We start from the raw sequence: 6,247 nt of genomic DNA, 5'->3' as shown, positions 1-6,247 counted from the left end.
ACGGGAAACTTCATAAAGAAATTAAAGACCCAAAGAAACAGATCTGAGTATTTAATACTAGGTCTGATGAAGAGTGGAGGAGTATGACAGGTTAAAGAGTATGAACTAAGTTTAGTAAACGAGGGGAAACTTAGCAAGGTCTGTTCGTTAGCATTCTTCTCCACGTCCCTTTATCTTCAGAGGTTAAAGGCACTCCTTTCCTCCCATGGTAGGGAGGGCACCTCTCACGTGAGGGCTTTATGGCTTGTTTCAGGAGAGAAGGGGTCGGGGTGAGGTCAGAGTGACCTTCCTGCTTCTGCCATTTTCTCAAACTCCTTCAGCTTATTCAATATGCTAAGGTGCCATCTTTTGGGGTAGTGTGTCCTGAACCCCACAGCCTCTCCTCTTACTCATCCCTCTGTTGTCAAGTCTTGTGGATTCTACTTGTATAATACTTGTCCCTTCTGTCTATTCTCACTGCTTCTCTCCTGCTTTAGGCCTTTGTTACTTCTCTCCAGGGCTAACTGGTCTCCTTAATACCAGTCTTTCTGCTCTTTAATCTACTTTATATGCTATGACCACATTAATCTTCCTACAGCAAAGATTAGATCATGTCATTTCCTTGCTCAAAAATCTTTAATGGCTCCATATTGCTTAATTTTAAAAGTCTAAACTGCTTAGTCCAGTGTTTGGTAACCATCCCCCATCCCATCTACCTTTCCAAGCTTATTTCCCTCTACTTGTCTTCATTCTGTCACTGGTTCAGTAACGCGGAATTAGTCACCATTCATTACTCACGGTCTCGCCATGGGATCTCCCCTTTCTGAGTGTTTGGCCATGCCCTCCTCCCACACCCCCACAGGATTTCTCTTTCTTGCACCAATTCATTTTGCATGGCCAAATCCTGCCTGCTCAGCCTTCTCTAATTTCCTCCAATTGCAAATAATATGTCCTTCTCATGCCACGTAGAACTATATCTATATATCTTATGACACTTTTACCTTATATAATAGTTCTATATATCTCATATGCCTTTTTTAATATGTGTATAAATTCCTTGAAAGTAGAATCTAGGTCTGATTCATTTTTACATCCCCCTATAGTACCTATTATAGTGACTGGCATATTTTATCCATTTAATAAATATTTGACATATTCCATTCACAAATGAGTGGATGAATCCTAATTTACTACCCTTAAACCACTGTAAATTTATTTTTTCAGACACCTGCTTTCACCTATTCAGATCTTGAAGCATTCCAAATTCTAACAGATGTTTGTGGACAGCTGGGAGAAATTATACCGCAGATACCAAATCATCCGCGCAGCTCTCAGGCTCACATCTTCACCTGGTTATGTGCTCCAGACAGCTGTGCCTTCTTGGAAATGCACTTGGCTTCAGGAGGAGGCTCTGTTTGTAATACCTCTGTAGCATTCCAGAATAAACATGACGGGCCTTGATGTAGAGGAGAGTATGTGCAAGTCCCTGATGTATTTATGTTCTTTGGGGACTTAGGGTGGACTCACTTTGCATTTGTGAAAATGCTTATCTTAGGGCCTCACTCAATCTCAGATCACAGTGATTTTACTTTTAGTAAAAAAATAGTTCAGTTACCCTGTGATGGGGAAAATACAAGTAAGGAAAATGTGTAACTCAGCATATGCTGGAGGCCAGAAACAAGACCAAATGATACATATTTAGGCTCACTTTTCCTGAATTGGAGGCATGTTCTGCATCCAGATGTACATTAACTTTGGCTATTGAGTCATTTTTTAAACTTGTCTGCTCTGAAACTGTTCTTAGCATTCTCTTGGGACTGTGGCCAGAGGTAGAACATTAGTGAATATCCATGTTACCTAATCTCCCGTGGTGTATTTTATTCCATGCCCTTTGTTTCATTTTTTCCCACTTGATTACTCCTATGTACCCCTTCCTGTCCTCTATGTTGGGTGAGGGTAGATGGAGAAAGAAAATAAATATGCCCATGGCTGTCACTAGTAGACACCAGTTTATAAACAGTACTGGTTTGACTGTACACTGGTTTTCTGAATACAGGAAGGTCAAGGAAAACATTTTCTTTTGAAATGAAAAAAGGAGGTTAAAACAAGAGTTTTAATAACAAGCTTGACACAGAGCAGTGTAATACCAGCATGAATTACGCTTGGTACCAGACTTTTATTGGAAGTCCTAGATTGCTTTGTTCTTGGCCCTGACATAATATTCAGAGTTGGGTTTATATTTATCCAGAAGGGAGCTGCTTGCTATAGTCCATGCAAATCAAATGCTTGATTTATGCACCATTCTACTGGAGGGTGTAACATTAAATTTAATTTTGTGAGGAGAGCCTGAGGTGTTTCAATGCCTGGGCCTGACATTGTGAACTAGGCAGAGAGGTGCACGAGAATTCATTATGGTTTCCAATATGTGAGATGCAGCATTTGAATGAAACATTTGTCTCTTGTCAAAAAGGCGCAATGTCTATTCTTGGTAAAATATTTCCACCCCCACCCCTCAGGACACACCAGCACGGTTTTGGCCTTCATCATAGATCTTGATGAAAGATAAGCGACTACAGGCATTTGAGGAACTAAAGGGACATCAAAAATCATGTGTCTGTGAAATGATCCATTATCAAGAACATCAACCCAACTGTCTTCACCTCAACTATTGATGTTGCCACAGAAAGTTTGTATAATGGTGCTAATTGGCTGTATGACAAATTTGCAATTTTTCATCTTTGGCTGGTTGCTATTTGCAGTCCTCTTGCTTATTGCTGGTTGGCTCCCTTTTGCAGACCCTCCAGCAACTATTCAGCACTTAACTACACTGTCCCCAAATCCCAACCTCAATGCCAAACCCTCGGACTCCTGCCATTTACTTCCCCAGGAAACTCAGGGCCATCAGGAATCAACACCATTAGCATTACTTCCAGCACATGCTTCACACTCTTCCATTAGCATTGTTGCTCCCCCACAGATCATGGAAGAGAGTCTACAGCCTTTAACATGCAGGTAAGACTTTTAGTAACTTATCCTGCCCTTACCTTCCAGCCTTATCTCCTTCACATCCTGCATACTCTCTAAGCCTTCTAACATGTACCTGGCTCACACTGGCCCTCTGCCTGGAATGACCTTCCCCTGCTTTACCACTAGAAGATCTGCTTCTCTCTGAAGCTCTACTCTGTCAGGAGAGACTTGCTTACTCCACTCACAGCACTAGTATTAAAACAATGTTACAGTTAGTTGTATTGGGCCGGTGTTGCCCACCAGTTTTAAGTGCATTTTATTTAATTTTGAATAATCCAGATTACCTGGCACAGAATCTGGTACATAGTAGGTACTCTATATGCTCCTAGAATTAACTTGAATTAAATGATCACTAGGATAGCAGAAGGAAAAGGCAAAGAGAATTTATATCTATATCGTCTCGATGTTTCCTACAATTTGCCTAACTAATATAAGATGAGCCAAACCATAGACCTAAACTTTTGTCTTTGGGATTTCTGAGTTTGGGGCCTAGCAGTGACAAAAATCAGTTGTACTTTTGAACTTTTTCTTTAATTATTATGTATGCATTTGTTCCAGTCTATGAAATACAGATGTACAAAGTCTTAAGCGTGTTTTAATTTCCCAGTTTCTTGAAAGTTTACATAAAAATAGGATTTATTTGGGGCCAGCCCAGTGGCGTAGCTGTTAAGTGCGCGCTCCGCTTTGGTGGCCCAGGGTTCACAGGTTCGGATCCCGGGCGTGCACTGACGCACCGCTTGTCAAGCCATGCTGTGGCAGCGTCCCATATAAAGTGGAGGAAGATGGGCATGGATGTTAGCTCGGGGCTGATCTTCCTCACACACACACACAAAAATAGGATTTATTTTTTGCAAATTTCCTGAGGAAGCTTTCTTTACAGACACATCTCCTAAAACATTCTCTTTGTCTAAATGGTCAGAAACCTTGATATTCATTTTCTAGTATTTAAATGTTTTATTATAAATTTAAATAATTTAAGCATTTAAATAATTTAAATCTTTTAGACTCAACTATGTCATCAATAAGTTTGTTAAAAATAACTACGTCTCCTACAAACTGTATCTAAATACCATGCCTATCAAACTTCATTTGAAACATATTTATTTGCATTTTGTACTGCCTGTTTCTGAAACCTGGGAGAAAAATGTTTAATTTGGACTTAAAATGTGAAGTGAGAACACATTAGCTTACAATCCTTACCTCTGTTCAACAAAAACAGGTTGTTGAGAGAGAGGACAAAACCCTTCTTCAAAACGCCAATCAGAAGCAATAAAATCACCATTACAAACTATGCGGCCACTGGCCAGAAGTGACGCAAGAGACACTGATGTGGTGTGCAAGTCTGTGGACTGAATAAACCAGGTCAAAAGGAAAAGACTTCCTGAAATGTTACATCTTCAAATCTCATTCAAAACACAATTACCTCTGTCAATTAAATATTGCGCTGTCTCTTGGCTTTATTCTCCAACTCAACTCCTCCAGTATGTGTGCATGAATCTCATTGATTACGTCCAAGAGTTTTTAGGGTCTCTTGTCTATTGGGAAGTAAGTGAAAAGCAGATGCCAGTTATAGAAAAACCTGTGAAGGAAGGGAAATCAGCTACATCTGCATTCTGAAACTTAATTGCAACAGCTGCTTGAAATAAAATCACTAGTACTAGAAATCAGAATTCCAGGATCAGCTCCGCCCCACAGTGAGTTCAACATGTCAATTTAGACAAATCTTTTCACATCCTGAGTCTCAGGTTCCTCATCTTATGCTGGGGACAGTTAGAGACAATATTTCCCTGTACTAAGGAGAAAAGATATTAGAGAAAAAGAGAACTAAAGGCTCTGGAGACAGAATGGGCAGATACAGTGAGGGGACCGTCTTAAAGGCGGTAGTGAAGCTAAATTCTGGAAGTTGTTCAAAGGTGAGCTAGAATTAAGAAGATAAAACAAAGGAACTCCTTTGAACCAAAGTTACAATCTGTGAACCCTACTGGTTAACTTCATTGTGGACAGAGAGGAGTGGTAGTTCTTGAAAAGAAGCGTGAGAGGATGAAAATATTGGAATACCAATTGTCAGGATGAATTGCTAGGCAACAAGTTCAAGGAAGTCAAATATTTTCCATAATGCAAACCTGATAAGGGCCTCAAAGAATAATTATAGGCTGCTAAAGGTGACCAGCTTCCCTCAGACTCAAGTTATCCCTTACAATTGGGTTGCTTCCATGGATTTTTTCGGGAATTTGAGTTATTGTGCAAAGTAAAGGCATCTATCATGTGAATTCAGACCCAATCCAGTCTCCTGTGTATCTAGAGTTAGACTGATGTATAGATGGTGTAGCCCTTTTAAAAATGTTGCTAATGGGATAAATTCAGCATTTATTTAAACTAGACTTAGATCAGTCTCTGAAATAAGCTTTTCATGGCATTTGCTTAAACTCATGAAAGAACTGCCTTTGTTGATTTGCACATTTCCATCACACCCTTAATGACCATTATACGAAAGAGTGTTTTCCATGTGCCAGGCATTGTTTTAGGCACTTTATATGCACTATCTCATATCTCATTTAATCATCACAAAATCTCTATGCAGCAGATACTATTGTTATTCCCACTTTATAGGTGAGAACACTGCACAGAGAGACTCAGTAACTTGCCCACATTTGTGCCACGAATCAGTGACAGACCTGGGAATCCAATGCTGGGACTGAGGAGGGTCCTTATTTCTCACTTCTAAAAACGCTGCCTCCCATCTGAAAGGGTTGGCTTCTAGGGACAGCCCAAGTTTCTCCCCACACCTATTCCACCCTCAAGGAAAACCACTGCTGACCGGTCAGTTCACTTCCAGACCAAGAATGTTCTAGAGGATGGAGAGTGAAGATTTTTGTCACCCTTGTAGCAGAATGCCCTATTGGAGATTAAACTTATTGCACCAGAACTCAGATTAGTCAATGCTTCACCTACAGACCTGTTCCCAGTGGCATACCAGGGGTGGATGGTGCCAATGTCCACCCTAGTCAATAATACTCTTCTCAGAAAACTCTTTTGTTGCTTTAAGTTTAAAACAATTGCTGCAGATAGGGTTGAATTTTAATAATATAGACAAGCCTCAAATCATTATGTTTGTATTTCTTATCCTTTGATAAACATTAAATTTTACATGGAAGTTAATTCAGAGAACTCCAATTATACAGTCAGTCAAGCCTGCCGTGGCCATAATTTGCATCTCCACCCCTGTGGCATTATATATGCC

The sequence above is a fragment of the Ceratotherium simum genome, chromosome 8, assembly GCF_057802395.1.
Source record: "Ceratotherium simum simum isolate JZ-2026a chromosome 8, ASM5780239v1, whole genome shotgun sequence".
NCBI classification, from domain to species: domain Eukaryota; kingdom Metazoa; phylum Chordata; class Mammalia; order Perissodactyla; family Rhinocerotidae; genus Ceratotherium; species Ceratotherium simum.
The sequence above is the reverse complement of the archived record's forward strand: the minus strand, read 5'-3'. Positions refer to the sequence as shown.